Here is an 18,952-nt window from a genome sequence, read left to right on the forward strand (position 1 = left end):
GTATAACAGATGAACTGTTCTTCAGTTCTAACAGTCAGTGCAATACATGCTGGTTGCTGTGTTGGTTGCCTTCACTGGTGCAAACATGAATGAGGTTTGTCTTGGGAAGAAGGATGGGTTTGCTGTAATGCATTAGGTGGCTGAGCCTCTGTCAGGTCACCGTGTCTCCCACTGTCCCTCACAGGGTGATGACGTGAGGCAGGTCCTTTAACCCATTCAGCAGCCTGAATGCATCCTTCTCTACCAGCTAAACAGAAAATGGTAGTAGAGAGCAAGGAGAAGCCAATCGTTTGAGTTTACTAATAAGCAAAACTCTCACCTTGAGAAATATGATGGTGAGAAGTCCTTGTGCCTGACACCAGACAAAAGCTTATTTCTTGTGGTATCAGAGATTCACTTGTCCAAATTTTATTTTATTGCACCCTACAGCTACGCTGTACTTTAAGCTGTACTTCATAAACTGCACTTTATGATAACTTTGGGAAAATTTCAAATTGTTGATTTTTTTTTCAGTCATATTTGTAACTTGTTAACCGAAAGTGATTTGTTCTTTTTTTTTTTTTTTTTTTTTTGGCACTTGCATCTCATTGGTGAACTTCTGCCATTTGTCTCAATTACATTCTCTACTGATTTTTTTCTGGTAGAGGAACAGGATTATGGAGCCCCTGTAGCATAATTCTGATTGCTAAAGGTGTTGCTGGGATCTGTGAAGAGAACTTGTGGTGTGCTGTAGCTGAACCCCAGCAGGCAGCTCAGCACCACACGGCAGCTCACTCACTCTCCTTGGCTCAGACAGGGGAGAGCACTGGAAAAGTAAAAGTGTGAGAACTTGTGAGATTGAGACAGTTTTCTGGGTAAAGCAAAAACTGCAAGCAAAGCAAAACAAGGAATTAAGCTACTGCCAGGAAAGTGGGGCCCATCACGTGTAACAGTGCATTGGGAAGACAAACACCATCACTTGGAACATCCCCCCACTCTTTCATCTGGCTGGTATCGCTGAGCACAATGCCCTGTGGTATGGGACATCTTTGGGGCAGCTGGGGCGAGCTGTCCCAGCTACTGGTGTGCCCCCAGCCTCCTTGCTGGCAGGGTGGCAACATGAGGAGCAGGAGAGTCCTGGGCTCTGCACATGCACTACTCTGCAATAATGAGAAGATGGGTTTTCATCAGCAATCTAAAACACAACACTGTATGAGCCTCTGTGGAGCAAATTTACTGTGTCCCAGCCAAAACCATGATACGGTACAGTTTTCAGAAAGGGATCTTGGATGAAATTAGTTCATGCAAGGTAATCAATGTTGTTGGGAAGATCATCTCTGTATGAGGTTAACACAGGTATCATTGGGTTTGGTCCAGGAACATGAGCATCGTCTTGGAGTAAATAAAATCACAGAGAAGTACTGATTTCACTAGAGAGGGATTTGAAAAAGGACTGGGGTTTAGTTGGGCTTTAGGTGGTTAGTGTAATTTAGCTTTCCATTCTGATATTGCAGTCTTCCTCAGCAAACGTAAGTTGTCTGAGCAGCAAGAAATGGCTTCAAAAACTGCATTTTAGTTAAAGCATTAGAAGGGAAGATAATGATTGAAAAATGCTCAAAATAATGTTGTTTGCATCAACGGTTCAACTGTGCATGTTCAGCAGCCTTCCAGGACTTGTTACTGAATGGATGGGAACTGGAAAGAAGTTGGGTTGCTGCCACGGAAATAAATGAAGATGCCAGTTTCCTCTTAGTCAGTTGTAGCTATCCTGCTTCTTTTGATTCATTTCACTTTGTCCTTCACAGTTCTGTTGCTGTCACTGGGAATAAAAAGCTCAGGGACAAGTGCTCCGTGGTTGTAGCTTGTGTTTTTTTCCATGGAGACTTAAGTTAGACTTGCAAAAAAGGTAAAACTTGAACTTAACTTGCCTTTAGACTCTGTGGTTACTGTGGGGTGTTGTTAGAATTTCTTAAACAGAAAATCTGAAATAATAGAAAGACAAAAACGCCACATAAAGTATGAAATTAAAAAAAAAAAAAAAAAAAAGACAGTTGGAGTAACAGCATAATAGCTTTGCTGAACTTGGAGAGAATAACATGAGCTGGGAAGCTGGCCCGAAGAAAGTACAAGAAATTGAGTGTATTTTCTGCAGGTGTATTTGCAAAAGTAAAAATGTGCTGAAGTTGTTTTATACTGGTTAAATAACCTCTAATGAATAACTTATTAACTCATTTTTCTGTCTCGTTCAATGGTAGTTTTTATTTTATTTAAACCTTGAATGTGTTTGAACTTTGAATGTGTTTGTTACCTTGATATTGTTGACTAAGCTTCTGTGAATATCTTGTGACCTGGAGCTTATTGCGAGCAGTTGGCTCATACTGTTCATTATGCAATACTCAGGCTGTTTTGATTAAAAATGTCGTATGGCACGTCTGTCTGTGCTTACCTAACTGTCACCTGAAACCTGATTCTGCAAATTGCTGTCTGCAGCATCAGTAGATTTCCACTAGCAGAAAGATACTGAAGTTGATGACAATGCATCATATCAAACATGACTTGCTACAATGCTCAACAATTGCAGACCTTTGAATACTTAATACATACTATTATATATTTAAAACAGATTTTCCACTGGAGCTGGTAGGAACATGCCTGCTTTCTAGCTCAATGTGAAAAATACAGGTCTCTTCTTGGTTAAAGAGTTTTAGCACTTAAATTCATAAATGCTGTTTCAGTCCAATATCGGGCAGCATCTCATGGCTTGCTCCCCTGTAAGACTGGGTGCATGTTTAGTAATGCATCGCAAAGCATCCATCTGTGTGTATCCCTCACCCCACCCGATTGTAAAAAGAAAAACCTGTGCCCACCCCAAATTACTGAAGTTTCAGCATCTTGCATAAATCTTGCATAAACTTCAAAAGGGGAGTCATATAAGCTATCTGACCTAAAATGTACCAAATTTAAGAGTACTCTCCGATTTGTCTGGGCTGTCCTTTTTCAGACAGTCTCACTTGCATTTGTTGACCAAAAAAAAACCTGAAACGCTCACACACAAACAAATTTGTGAAGAGAAGACAATGCTCAAACTGGCCAATAAGACTTAATTCCTTCCTGCTTTTTCCTTGATCATCAATGGTTGGTCTAACTACTAACCACAGTCTCTTCTGCTACTAAGCAGATTTATAAGAACATCTTCAGAAAGAAAATCCTTTTGAGGTGGAAATCTTCCCAGGATGAATTATGTCACAGCTAATGGAACAGACAGCTGAGAAGTCAGTAAATCTTCAACAAAATGGCCCAGATTTACAGCTCTGAAATACTCTGGAGGAACTCAAGCCAGGCAGGCTGCTTTTTTTTTTTTTTTTTTTCTCCACAGGTGAAAGAGAGCTGTAGCAATTAGTCAGACAAATTGTTTTGCTTTTCTTATTGCTACTTCTGAGGTCTTTAAAACTGAAATGATGCAAGATGCAAAGAGAGGGCGGAATGTTTCCTCTCAGCTTTGTCAAAAGTTTGTTACTCTTACAGGAGAAAAAAAAAAAGCACAGACAGCCTTATTTTAGCTGGTCCAGTTCCAGTGTAAAGAGTCCTGTAGTAGTCCTCAACTAAGAGTGTGTTCAAATTCTTCAGTTACTCTTTGTACTGTAGAAAAAAAAAAAATAAGAGTGTGTGATAAGAAGACTATTAAAATATGCCTAAGCTAGATCCTTTCCTTTTAATCCAATTTTTCTCTTGTTTAACAATGATCCTCAGTATTGTTTCCAATAATTCTCTTCCCTATGCAAGAGTGTTCTCAACGTCAGAATAAAACATTCAGTATCCATGGTTAGGCGTACATTTCCAATTATTTCCTGTGATAACCACACTCAGCTCACAAGGTGTACTAATGGTACATGCTTCTTCCATATGTTATGGGGGACAAGCGTTTCATGAAGACCTGTGCGAGTTACCCAGTTGAGCTCAATAGTTGCAGTAGAATGACCAAATGAAAGATGTGGCCAAAATTACTTCAGGTTGGGATGGTTACGTCATCAAAAGAATAAAATATAACATTTCCATATGTATCTAATATGTTGACAGCTTGTCAGCTTTTTTAATATGGATCTAATGAAATCAGTAAGACACAGCTGGCTTACAGCAGTAGGTTTAATGGCCAGATTCTGTCTATCAAAATTACTATGACTTGTCACTACTTCTATCCGTTTACTTTTTACAATACATATAAACTAAAGTGGTTGCTATCACTCTGAATGCTATAAAAAAGAAATGTGACTTGGCAGGTCTGAGCAGTTGTTGCTCTCAAATAGTGGAATAGGTTTAACTCCTATTACAAATTTAATTACTACACAAACATTGGGTGAAGGGAAACTTTGTTTTCTTTTTTTTTTTTAACCTGTTCACGGCTTTCCTTTAAAGAAAGTCTAACCAAGGAAGAATGAGCTAGCTGCTTAAGTAGAGTTACTCAGGTGAAGACAGATCCTTTGTCATTGGAAGATGAATTCCTGCCTATTGCTGACTTGCTCACATATTCTTGCGATGTTTTGGCTCTGCATTATTTAGGCAGCTTTTTTGGAATACATACATTGTCACTGAGAGCTCCTCTTCCACATCTTCTTTAGGCTGATACATTCTGGTTCTGATGCACTAGCTTTTTTGCCATTATATTGTTTTTGGTGTGACTAAGCCAGTCTCTGGCTGTGCAATTAACCTTCTTGATGAAGGTTATCTATTCCCGGTTCAGGAAAATGGGTTAATGGGATCCAGATACTAACAGTAAGCTCTATGGCTTACCCTGTTTTGGTAATGCCATCTTGAGAGCTCTGAGAATAATCCATGTAATTATTATTACTACAAAGACTGGAGCCTTTTTGTGGAAACATTTCAACCATGTTTGAAATAAGATTCGCTAACCTCAGATGCTGGAGGTATTAGGGGCAGCTGATGTATATTGATGTAGGTTTCACACCATGCACGAGGTGTGTGGGGCGTTCATCCCCACATTTTTTTAGTGAACTGTATTTCTGCATGAAGAAAGTAGCTTCCATGAAAACTGATTCAGCAGCTTGAGAACCTTTTACTTCTTTCAGCTTCATTAGGATGTGTCAGAAGCCTTTATGAAGGGCTAAGGTATAAACTGGTCAGACTTTTATGTAGATAACCAATGCATCCCAAATATAGAATTTGGGAGATCTGGTTCTGACTTACGAGAATTTGTCATTTTGCTGCAGCTGGCAAAAATATAAGGGGTGTTGTATTAAAATGCAACGTATAGCCCTGTAAAGGAGAGATTCCTGTTAAATCTGAAGAATTGCTTCCCACATTTATGGAGAATAATATAAGTTAGTGACTTGACAATGATTTATGCACCTTAAAGAGAAAGCAGAGGTTTATTAGGTAGCAGTAATATCATGTTATCTAGCAGCCAGCGGTAATGAGGTCAAAACTAATTTGTCATTATCATTTGCTCCTTTTTTTTTTTTTTTGTAAATGAGCCTTCTGTAGCAAAAATAGGTTAAACCATTTCTGCTGGCATTAGGTACTTAAGGGTTATATAGTGTTATCCTTGGTTTGTTGGGTTATTATTTTTTCCCTGCCTCTGGCAACTCTTGTTGTAGGAAAGCATTTTGTTGATTTTGAAACATAGGAGAAGTATACAAACATTTAGAATAAAGAGTCTTATTTCTGACCCTTCAGAATTACAGTAAAAATAATCATAAATCTTTTTTTTTTTTTTTTTTTTTTTTTTTGTAAACACATTATTTAATTGAAAAGTCTTAGTATGTAAGTGCTTTTCCTAGCCCATGGACTGTTCCTCTTGAGCCAGGCAGGAGGTGAATATGCACCTTAGTTGTTTACATATCAGTATGTTAATGATAGTGTGTTGTGTTTGTCACTGCAGCAACAGCTGTCCTCATGGAAATGCTGACCTGAAATACCTAGCATTGAGCAGCTGGTCTCAAGCAAGATCAAATGCTGCTGCTCAGAAGTGGGCTTAAAAAACTTCTGAGGGCATTGTCTCTCCTGTCCGTTTCTCTCCTTTCTTGAGTTCTTCGTCTGTTTCAGGTGCTCATTTAAATTGGTGATTTTAAACTGTGTGGCAAGTGATGGATTTAAATCCCCTGCAAACTAAGGCTAAGTGCTAACTCCTCAGATAATGAAAGGAAGAAAGCATGTGTCAAAGCAGGTGAAAGGTAGGGACAGTCTCAAATGGCTGGCGTCCACCAACAGAACTAGCCAGGGACAAAACATTCGTAATTTAAAATATTGAATTAGTTCTTAAACCTTAAGGGGAAAACATTTTCAGAGAGGGAAAGCCAGTCCCTGAGAAATGACAGTCATCAGGATTCATCACAGAGCCTGCATTTAAAAGCATTTTCTATTATAACAGTGCCACTTATAAGAAATAGATTTCTTCCCTTTCTGGCAATGTACCAATTACAGAGGAACGAGGAAATTAGAAGCAGAGAAAAATTAAAAGTTAATCACCTTACCAAAGACAAAATATTCTACATCCATGCAGAGTTGCTAATACCTCTACTTAAAGTCCTTAAGGGGCTCTACTACTGATGATTCTTTACTTAAGGAGGATGCAGATATCAAGCAACACGGGCATGTAAAATGCTTATCAGTTAAGTCACATCTCACACCGACAGGTCTGTGTGTGTTGGTTGCTTTGTGGGGTGGTCCAATGACTGGTACCTTCAGTACCAACAGAGATTTTGTGCTGTGGAGTTGTGGATGTGCAGATACACTTGTCTAGGCTTTTCTGAAATGCCTTGGATTTTATAGCTGTGATCTACCTTTTTTGACTAAAATAGCATATTTTTTTAATGCTGAGCCATGTTTGATTTTAAACTGCACCTGGTATCTTAAATTATATTCACTTACATGAGATAAGAATTAATGTTTTGAGGAGGAATCTATGTGGAGTATACTGAAAATCCATTATTAACATAAAATTATCAATCGTTATGTCAGATTCCATACATATTTATATACATAAATACAGGTGGTAGAGCACTGGATGATCTATGCTGCTTTTCTGTGGAATGCCAAATGCTATGATAATATATTAATTCTTGATTATTGCAAATAATAGTTTTAATGGTGAAGCTGCTTTGGTGCTGGCTGGCTAACTTGTGCATGTAAAATGGATGGAGCCCACTTTTGGAGGGTGATAGGGAGAGAATCTCAGAAGTAGAAATCGATGGTATTGTGTTTTCCTCTAAGCTGAGGAAGTAATTGACAGGAATCCTGAGGCAAGTACAAGTAGGAGCTTTGACAATAAAATTCCATCACATTCTGAATAGTCAGGAAGGAGGGAAGTTTGGATACCTTATCAGGTTTTGGGGTGTGTAATAAGAAGTGGCATCAAATGCTTGTAAAATGCATCTTAAAATAAAAGGAACTAATGGTTCATTTGAACTATTAAATGTTTCCACTCACTTGAAAAGAACTGAAGCTTTTCCTATATTCACAGCAGACATCAACCATAGAGAGGTGCTTGAAGAGCATATATGGTTTCTCACTGTGATTGTAATCAGATTATTCAATTAGGGTTTGTTATCATATGATTGTTTTATTTGTTACCCTATACGAGGGAGCTGAAACTGATACTATGAAGCCTGCTGTATACAGAACACCTTTTGAAAAACTCAGACACTCAGTCTGAAGTACCATATAAAGTGTGTGTGTTCACCATCTCCTCAGCAAGTGTCTCCTACAAATATCAAAGCAGTGTAAAAACAAAATAGTGCTTTGTTTATGGGATGGCTTAGGCCAGATGATCTCATATTGCGGTATTGTTGTAAGTTGAGAATCCAAAACATAAATTATCTTTTATGTGTAAGAATAAGGACTGTTGGCTCTTAAGGCAGGGGAATGGTTTAGATGGAGTTGGAAGCAGCTAAGTGAAAGGTAAGTGCCGCAGAGCAGTAAATTAGTCTCCCATCTGCAGAAGAGGGCAGTTGACTTTGTCACTAGTTGTAGTTGATCATTAGTACCTGAGAACAGCGTCATCCTGAAGTTGCATCTGTGACACCACTTGGAAAGTGTTTGTGTGAAGTAGAAGAGAGGCAGGATGGACTTGATGCATTAGAAATGGCTTGCATTTAGCTAGAGGTGAGCAGATTTTACCGTGGCATGCAAGTCTAACATTACATACAGTGCTTAATTCTGGGACAATAATGGAATAATAAATAACCTGATTACAAGTAATTGCAAGTTGCTTTAGAAGAGTTCTATAGAAGTCTTCTTTAGAAGCCATGCAAGGTAATAGTAGTCTAGCGTGGACCCTCATTTGTCTGTCTCGTGGGTGTCCTGTTACATCAAATCTCATGATTTTACATCTGGATGACTGAATCTTCTCATTGCCTGCCTTCTTGTCCCCCTTCCTTGAGAGTGTTGACATGTTCCTGACCTCCTTAATTCGATCTCCTTGTCATGCTGAGCAGGCAGGAGCTGGCCCAGTCACTTGAAATCTCCATGTTCTGGGACAGAGCAACTTGAAAAATGATAATTCAGCCTCAGCTTGCATTTTCTTAGTGCTGTTTGATCCTGAAATTCAAATGAGAGCATACCCTTAGCTTTATTTTCCTGGTCATGTGCCTTGATTAGCAGGAGATCAGATTTCCCTGTGCTGTACTTCATAGTTGCACAGAAATAATTGGCCTTAGAGTTGAACGATGCAGAAGTGGCAGTGACTTGCATTACTGCCTGCAAGGGTTTCTCTCAGAATGTCCTACTGTGACTGCTCCAATGAAGACACAGTTGTTATTCTTGTAAGCCAGTGTTTTCTTGTTGAGGAATTTGTTTAATTACTCTTCCATAACAGATTCAATATCCTATTACAGTAACTGATTGGTGACTTTCAGCATCGTCCTCTCATATTGAGGGTTAGTGAGCAAACAGGCCAAGGGTATTGGAAAAAAGATTTATGTTTGAATTTAAAATTGTCATCAAGAGCACTCTTTCTTGAACATCACATGAAAAAATCTGTAGGACTAGCACTGTTTAAAAGCAAAGCAACAAATAAAAACCACAAAAAAAATCCTGGAATTAAGTTACAGGTAGATGTATTTGTAGATGTGAAGGAAAAGAATATTTGGGAAAAACAATGAATGTAACACAAGGAATATGACAACCTATTAGGTGGGCTGTGTGGGTGTGAGAAACATCACTGCCATTGTTCATCAGTGGCTGAGGAAATTTAAGAAATAAGTGTCATCCAAGTTATACAGAAAATGGATTACAGGGTCAACTTTAGTTTCTTTTGAGTCTGGATGTAACGTTATGTTTGGTAATATATATCTATATATTTATATATATAGTAATGTACTAAGCTCTGTTTATCAGCTCCTCAGCTACCTTCTTTCTTTCCCTGTTTAGGGATCAGGAACCTACAGTTGTGGACAAGTCTGCGAAGCAGCGTTTTAAATTCTTCCAGCTATGCTCCCATAAGGTAGGAAATGGAGACCTTACTGTTTTTTGACTTTGGCCTAGGCAAGTAACGGTCAGAAATGTGAACTCCAGGATATAATATGAGTGATATATGCACTGTTTTTTTTAAACCCAGTGCCTAATCAGTAAGTTAAACATGACCCAGCAAGTTCTTAGAAATATAACGTATGTACTTACATAAATATATATAGGTGTTATATTTACCTTTAATGGAACTGCTGAAAGGTAAGTATTGGTAGTGAGGTATAGTTTTGTTATTGAGATCTATTTTTTATACTGCCAGAAAGCATGCACTGTGGTTGAGAAATGTAAGTTATTGCATTTCTTTGCTGTCCAAGGGAAAATGTCTCTGCCAGAATTCACAATAAATACTGCTGGTTCTGTCACTGATGAGCTATGTTATTTTTCATGTGAAATCATCTCTAAGAAAAACAGACTGTACAGTAATTCAAAACGTACTACTTTTTTGTATATTCACAGTAAGGAAGAAGGTATATACTAGGAATGATTTGTTTTGTTTAATTTGCAATGATTTGTTTAATTTGCAAGGAAAACTTGTTAAAGGAGAATTTCTAGGTGACAGTGATTTGAAATGACTAGTCAGAAGAAAACTAGAGAAAAACTTGTTGGAGCAAGTCTTACTTGCATTAAATCTGTTCTATTTATTTATTTTATGTGGTTTCTGGCAAATATTTTGGTGTTTGTACAAGATGGTGAAACATCTGAAGTCTCTTCAAAACAGTTAACCTGCCTCGTCAAAGAGTTGTAAGGAAGGATTAAGGTGATTTTTTTCCATTAAATGTAGATCTGATAAAGAACTGTGGGTACTTCTTGCTGTATTTGCATTTTTGATTGCTCAAGATATTTGCTGGTAGAAAGTAGACTAGAGAGCTCAGATGAAACGTTGTGGGAAATGCCTGCCCAAAAGAGAGTATTAGGCAAATAAATGTACTTAGTTTCTGTCTGTAACGGTGGCCTTTAAATACATCAGAACAGTGAGAGGAAGAAAGTAGACTAGTAAAACACTTGAAAGATGATTTGTTTATGTAACTTACCCCTTGTTTAGCTTTTGCAGGGAATGTACTTCAGCTGTGTTTTGAGGAAGGATTCCAAAATCATAGCAATTTTGGAATGGCTTTATTGGCATGTTTTTTTTTTTTCAAGTTCTGCTGGGTTCTGTATCTTGGATTCAGTAATAATTATTTGAGTTCTGTGTGGCATTTCTGGTGCAAAGCCTCCCTTGTAGGAAATATTTCAAAACCTTTTTTATTTTACAATGAGCATCAATTTCTAGCTATAAATTGATGTTGACTTCTGTGAGGACAGTACTTAGAGACTTCTGTATGTTACTTAGTTCAGCTAACAAGTGAGTTTTGCTTTAGACTCAATTGCACTGATGACCATTTGTCATGATCAGTTGAACATTTCACAAAACGATGCTTTGTTCTTGTTCTGTTGCTAATGGAAAACTTGTACTGTAGTTAAGCAACTGACCCAGCTGGTCCATTAATTTTTGTGGGCAGTCCTCTCTTAGCACTCTTCTGTGTTGCAGTGAAGCTATGAAAGAAGCAACTATATACCCATCTTCAACAAACAAACAAACAAACAAAAAAAACAAAACACAAACACAGTGGGATGGTGTTTCTAATAAGCTGAGGTCAAAGTGATGTAGTTCGTATTATGTCATACCTGTTTGTCAGCGATAGCTTGGTACCTAATACCAATAAACTGGCTTTGAGTTACTTTTCCACTAAGATGTCTAGTCCCATTTTAAAAGTGACTAAGCACCCATGAGCCCAAGTCAAAACTGAAGAAAGACCAAGTTCCTTTGAGAGTTAACTTATAAATGGTGCTGAATTAAACATTTATATGCTTAGAAATATTCCCCTTTGATTTACTTGCATCCTAAAAACTGTTTGCATTAAGCCACAGTTATTTGTGACTTGTGCTCCCACGTGGGAGTGGAGAGATTGCTCACATTGGTTTAGTTGTGTTGCATTTGATGAAAAAGTAGCTGGTGTTCATTTCATGAACAATATGTATAAAATATTCGAAATGTCTTGCTGAAATTGTTTTTATTTATGTGCTGGGGGACCTTACAGTCTTGGTAACTGCGTTTTCAAATTTTTATTCTAAAGATTGATTCAAACGCTACTGCAATGAGGAGTTATCATGGAAGTTAATCCAACTCACTTCCTGCTTGCCTTTCTGTGTTTTCCTTTCCTGCTAGTGGTGGTGGTGGTGACACTGGAGGCAAATGGTTTACAGATAAAATAGAGACTGCTGCACAAAGTGCTGCAGTGGGGAGATTCCAGGACAGATCTAGTTTGGAGACAACAGTTCTGCCGTTAACAAGCCCAAATAAAGTGCGTGACTCCTGCAATACAGCTGGAGATAGGTCTCTAATTATGTAGCTATTTTCCCAACAGTGATAACACTGGCAGTAGGGCTGCAGCACATTTTTGGTGTTCATTTCCTACCGGGGCATGTTTATGTTGGAGGCTGTGCACAAACTGCTGTGTGGACATCAAATTGTTCTATTGGTTTGAGGATTAATGAGGTTAAATTAGCTCGGTCATTTACTACACATTTTATTGAGGTTCAAGCTGTTCAGACAGTTGCAGTTAATCTAAGTAGCCCAGAGTGTTGCCAGTTAAATGCAAGTTACTCATCAGGGATCCAGAGTTCATTATGGGAAGGAATAGGACAACTTTACTTGGTGATAAAGTTGAACTTGATGGGAATACTCTCTTCCCTGTGTAATTTTAGAGGCAAAAGTGGGGAAAGATTCATTGAACAATAGCACAGTGTGAAGCCTTGATAATGGATTTAAGGGGATGTATTGCTCTTTTTATACCTGCTCTGTAAATGTAAATGTAGGTGATTAAAAGATGCCTTCAGGCCTTTGATTTGCATAAAAATTGTCTCCCATTCATTAATGAATAAAAGTTTAAATGTGAAGGGGAAAGTGGAGAGCTAAAAGGAGTATCTCTGCTTACACACTAACCCTGCTGTGGTAGAGAAGTGCTGGGAAGGGGATGCCTTTTTTGTCCGTTTCCTCAGCCCATGGGCTGCTGCATGCAGGTCTACAGCAGAGGGGGTTTCCTTGAGCATCTCCACAGTTTGTCACTTACAAAATAAAGGCCTCTGCAGGTGCTACATACATTAAGAAATGGCTAAAAAGTCTCAAAACACTGAGACAGATACAATTAAGGAGGTGCTAGGGAAGAAAATCATGATGGTAATTTCGCATGTGGAACCAACTAGGGTTTTCTTTTCGGTTGCAAAAGCTCAGTCTAACTTGTAGGGTTTTTCATACCTGGCCATATAAATAGGTAAGGCTGTAGGTACTGTGGTAGACCTGGAATATCACCAAAAGTAAGCACCGTTCATGTCTCAGTGTCACACCTGCAGGGTTAGCTCACAGTTACCATGATCGGGAGGGAGTCTGTTTTTCTTACCCTCTGGTTCTCACACTGCTGTCTAGCTGGAAGGGCTATCACACTGTCACTGGGGGAGGAAATGCAAGTTCTCTGTGCTGCAAAATCTTGTCATCATTCAGCTGTAGCAAAGGCATAGCTGTTGAGAACCAAGGGGAAAAATCATGTCTAACATCATTTAAATACATAAGTAGTTACTAAATAATTGGCCTAAAACAAGTGCCTGCCTCTAATCTCAGAACAAAAGTATTTGATTAAGACCACTTAAAAGCATTTAATCACAAAGCAATCTCTTCAAAACATTTGACTTTTTTTTTTTTTTTTTTTTTTTCTTGATTGATGTACTCTCCTGGAAAAGTGCTCTCTTTAAAGACATAGGATGAAAATAAACCTTGAATTACTCGTGTTTTAGCTTATATTCATCTTATTGAGTGAAGCTATAGGCATCTTCCATTTAAGAGCTAACCTGATCTAATGTGTTGCAGCAAATAACCCAGGTAGCATACTGAGAGTCCTTGCAAGGAAGGCAAATGCAGCACTTAAAGATTTGTACAAGTTAGTTACTCGGTGCTTAGACAGCAAGATACAGGGTAGCTTAGAGATATTCTTCCCTGTGCCAATGGCTAACACGTCATTTAGGTGCTCTGAGGTCATCTAAAGGTGGGGTTGATGGAGACTAGTCCTGTCCTGGCTCTCCAAGCAGCACCTAATTTCATCCTAAATTGAATAAATTTGTAACTGGGAGCCAGGATTTGAAGGAAACTGCATGGCTGTGAGTAATATACAGATACCTGCATATCTTTGTTTTTGAACTGTGTAAAACAATGCAGCGTGGAAGTGAGTTATTTGCTAAAACACATTGGTGGAATTAAGATAATTTCATTTTCTGGAGGATACTTAGGAAACTGAAGTGCCATTGTACTCCCAGAGGTTTTCTAATAGAAGACAACATCAACAGGAAATATTTTCAAGTCAATTACTTGAACAAACACCCTAGTTTATATTGGGCTACCAATCTAGAGAGACTGCTGATAACCAGAAATCAAGGTGTTGGAGCAGAGAACAGTAGCTGTAGTGAGTTTGTACAGTGTGAGTGCAGCAGGGTGGGGAGGGGCGCTCTCTTACCTAGTGTAACAGAGCAGAGAAGGATCGCACCATGTCCGTCAGCCTGCAATCAAGCTGAATAAAGGTGTTCTCCATCTGGATGCATCAGAAATGGTCTCCTGAGCCTTACACTTGGTCTATGTTAGCTATTGTGTGGAGCCAAATCTGGTTAGTTATGCTATTGTCCATAACCCTATATATTTCAGTAGGACCAAGCATTTCAACTGAGAAAGATTTGGCTTGTTCTACATATGGTTAAAGTCTGACAGCTATGAAGACAGACCCTACAGAAGTCATGATTTTGGCTTTCAAATGAGTTTCGAAGTGTTGGGCTGTGTATTATGAAGTATTTTGTTCTGCTTAGTGTGGTAGCAACCAAGTCTGGAACACTGCTCTTGTTTGGAGAAACTGTCCCATGTTTAGCCTACTCTCAACAGTTGTGACAGCTTGTTTTTCATCTATTTGATACAAGCTGAAAAATCTCAGGCTTCATAGTTAAGCTTTCAGTAGTTATTGCTTCCTGCCCTACTCCTGAGAGCTTCAGGATCTCTTCCCTTGCAGTTTTAGTGGTCCAGACAACCACCTGTGGTGTGTCACAAGAGTCTCAAGTTGCTCTTTGGGAAAGCCTGCAAGGTATGCTTCTTTTGGCTTCATTTTAGATTGAAGTGTTTCACTTCAGGTTGAATAGATTCTTCTTTCCTCAAATCTTTTCAGAAATGCTACTTCGCAACTTTGCTGCTAAGTTTCTAAGTGAAGGTGTGCTATACATTTTTTTTTTTAATACAAAAAATGAAAAGGGCTACAGAATGGGTTCATATATTGAGTTTTCTGAGCATTGGGCTATTATTTTCTAGATTCTCAGCTGCTGTAAAATGGCACAGTACTACAATTCATTGGAATTATGTTGGATGTGTCATATTGACCCTTTGGCTCTTTTAAGTGTGTATTTAGCTCTACAATGGAAATCATCAATCCCAAATATTTGTAAGCATCACTTGCTTTGGCATTCCTGTTTCCTATCCTTTTCAATCAATTTCTCTTCCTTTTGAAAGTTCAAGGAAAATCTCCGCTTTCTTTTCTTCCCCTATTGCATACCTGCTTTTCTAGTTAAATGAATGTAAAACACAAAGCACTCATGTTTGTGTTGTTTTTTTTTTTCTCCTTGGGAGCTCTTCATTTGATTGGGACAGCTGACGCAGCTGGTGACAGCCACAAAACAAGCACATGAGCAGGATCAGACAGTTCAGAAGAATTGAGCTGAGGAAGCAAGTTTCAGCACATGGCATCATTATGGAAATTGCTGTGTCAGTGAGACTGATGGGCTAAGAGGCAAGGTGTGCTGAAGACAATTTCTCTCATGGCCTAGCGTTTTTCATTTCTCGGGTGATGCTCACATTGACGTTGCTCTGAGTTAGTCCTAACTCTTGTTTTCCAAACTGCATTGTGTGTGTGAGGTCTACTCCAGTAAATCTTGAGGAATTCTTTTACCTGCTGCACCTCATCAGTCTGGAGAGTATCTGCCCTAGAAAAAGCAGGGGAGCAGATGACCTACAGAAAAGAGCTATTGAAACAGCGTAGAAGCTTCTTTCTAATTAAATGGGAATTTTCTGGGGTGGGGGAAAGTGATCCATTCAAACTGGAGCTGGTTTTCTGTTCCCTGTTTCAGTGACACTTCAAACAGGGACACCTCATGTCCCTCCCAATTCCAAACTCTCGAACATGGAATGAGGAATGAAAGGGAGAGATCTTGGACCATGGAATGAGAAAAAAATCTCTATTGGAAGCTCAGGAATGTTTCTGAAGCTTTCTTACAAGTTTCTAAAGTGGTTTAACAGCTGCATATTAATTTATCATGACTCTAAATGATTAATGCTTCTGAAGAAAAGTCAGCAGTACTTCTTGTTTTGCACAATGACCATGTTGGGGGAATTTTTTCCTCAATTTTTTGGTTTCTGTTCTAACTTTAGGGAGATGGCTTTTGTGTATATGAGTGGAGTATGTTGAAAGAGCTCGATTTCAGTACAGTCTTGTGCTAAAGGTCATAATATGCAATTCCCTGAAACATTTGGACATGGGGAGCCGAGCTATTGTCTCCCCAGTGTTTGCAGCCTGACAGAACTTCTCTGCACATGTTCCAAGCCAAGCAGATGTCCTTAATATACAGTTAATTAGTGCAATGTCAAGCCCAAGCTGACATCTCAGCAGTGCTCCCGAGCTCAGAAGTCAGCTCTGTGCTCTGCATGTTCTGAGTTCTGACTGGCTCTAAGCACAGGGCAGGAAATAGTTAGCTAATAGGGATGTCGTTCGGTTGATTTGACTAAAATTCTTGACCTCAGCAAGACTATATATATATTTTTTTTAACTAATAAAAGCAATATGTATAAGGTTCAAAGGCTTGTTGGAATTCAGAGCAGAGGAAAAACCATCAGAAAAACCTGAATTACTTCAGTGCAGCAGATCCAAGTGACAGCCAAGTCTCACAGTGTCCTTGTTTGCCTGTTGGTGTTAAAATTGAGCTTGCTTTAGAGACTACCCACCCCTAATTATGGAGTGGCCATCGGTCTTGAATGTCTGGCTGAGTGATTACATCCATAGCTTGAGTAGACTTCACAACTGACTGCAGATACTTGGCAGTTCAGTTCTGATGCCTGCTTCTTTGAAAGGTTCTGTAGTGGATTTCAAGGCAGAACAAGCCAGGTCTAAGCAAGATAAAATTTGAAATAGTCTTTTCTTCCCTAATAGAGAAAAGTAATGAGTTGTGATTTCATTACTGTCATTGTTTTAACACAGAAACCAGTCAGCTTCACTGCATGGAAACTTTTGACTACTGGACAAGGCCATGTCAGAATTGGATTCAAATACCATATTGTTTTTACAATTGGTGGCCTGTGGATAGTGTATCTCATGTGGCAGGTTTGTGTGTCACAAGGCTCTCCCAGAACAAGGCTGTTGCATATGCATGCTGTTTTCAGTGTTTGTCTGTACATTGACTGATTTTGAACTAAATAACCCAGTGAAATGTTTGATTGAGTGTGGTAGTGCCTATAGTTGTCTCACTCCGCTCTGAACACAAAAGGTGTTTCAGTCCTTGGTCACTGGAGATTACACTTTGGAGGAGGACAAAATGGAAAATAAACTAGTAATATGCTATTAAATAGACTTTTAGAAATTGCAATTCACTTTTTTTTTTTTTTTTTTTTTTTTTTTTTTTTTTGGTCAAAGTTAGCTACTTGTCACCTAATGGGTTTTCTGGAGGTGCTGAAATGTGACAAAGTTTGAATTCATCTTAGGTATAGGGGTGTTCGTGCATGTGAAAGATGTGACAGAAAAAGCATCAAACAGATAGTAGGAGCCTGGTAATGTGGTAGCAAAAGGACTGGGTGGAATAAGTAACATGAAACAAAGGATTATCAGTGAAGGGTGAGTAGGAGAAGATGGTGAAAAATGGACAGAAGTGGAACCAGAAAGTGGTGGATGCCTGCAGAGACACAGGGCATTGTGGTATTGGAAGGAAAGTAAAGGTCAAAAGGCCTTGAAGGAAACTTGTAGGTGTGGAATGATGGATAAAGGGCTGTGTTGAACGATGCTTTCTTTTGAAGGGACGTATTGTACAAATTTGTGAACAAGCAAGCCCTGATCCTGTTTTCTTAAGCCTAATTGAGATGTTTTATGACATGAAACACACTTCAAGGGATAAAAAGAATTGTAGCCAGAAAAGCAAATGAGAAAGTTGTCACATAGCAATCAAGTGGAACCTCTAAAAAAAGAGCTTGTCATTGTATGTAAGAATACTTGAAGAATCTATTCGGGTTAAAAGTTCAATTTTTTTCTTCAAGTTCATGTGATTTTCCTGTCAAGTAAATCGGTCTACTTTCAGGGAACTGTTCTTTTTTTTTTTTTTTTTTTTTTTTTTTTTTCATTTTATTTTTCCATTAGGTAAAAAAGTGATTTGGGGGAAAGGTCATTATAGTGACATTTTTCTTTTCTCCATATCGTTTTGGTTTTTACTGTTAAAACAGTTCTGTTATCATATCTTGACCTTATAAATGGGACCGAGGTAGATTGTAGCTTATGTAGTGTTCTTTGTATTATAGCATAATTTAAAATATTGACTGGTTTGGGAAGGAGAGAGCGGAGAATGCAGATTTTGGGGCAACACATCTGCTTTATCTTTGAATTATAAAAAAAATATTGCAGATCGTAAATCAGATAAAAACTTTCTTCAACTGATTTTCTGTAGCACTGGACTACAGAACTCTGTACCTTAAACAAGGTGTCCATTTTTCATTGTGTTCACTTGAATTTCTCTTCAGTGTTCGTTGACTGTTAACTTAGTTCAATACGTCTGCATATGTCTGCCCCGTATAGACATCAATATCTTAAAATAATGCTTTTAAGTTGGGAAGGATGGCTACAAAAGAGTTCTCTTCTTGCCACACAACTATGATTTCTCTTGCAGATGTCAAATTTAAGTAAACTCTTTCCACAAAATAATGGAAAGCTGAAGGCACCTGGAGAGTATTTCATTTGCAGTTCCCATTTTCTCCTTTCTCCACCTTTAAGTTGATCTCCATTGAAACACAGCTTTAATCCTTCAGATACACTGTAACAGGATATTTTAATGCCCTCTGGATTAGACACTTGTGCTATGACATTGATCTCTGTGGTTTAGATTAGTTTTAAAGATGTAATCTAATATATTAAGCTAAGTCTGATGCTAGGTAACCCTCTCTGCTTTGAGGATTGATGAATTGCCTTTGATTTCATTAGGAAATTAAGGTGAGGAGTGGCAATGAACCCTATAAAATGCTTTCCTTGTGGAAAACTTATGAAAAGACTAATATATTTTCAATATATTGAAAATATATATATAAGGTTCCTTACCTTATTATTCTGGTTATTCAGGAATTAAGTCAGAGTTATATAGCTAAAAATCTGGACGTACTAGAAGAACTCTAATTGGGACTAAATGA

This window comes from Netta rufina, assembly GCF_964035555.1.
Source record: "Netta rufina genome assembly, chromosome: 6".
NCBI classification, from domain to species: domain Eukaryota; kingdom Metazoa; phylum Chordata; class Aves; order Anseriformes; family Anatidae; genus Netta; species Netta rufina.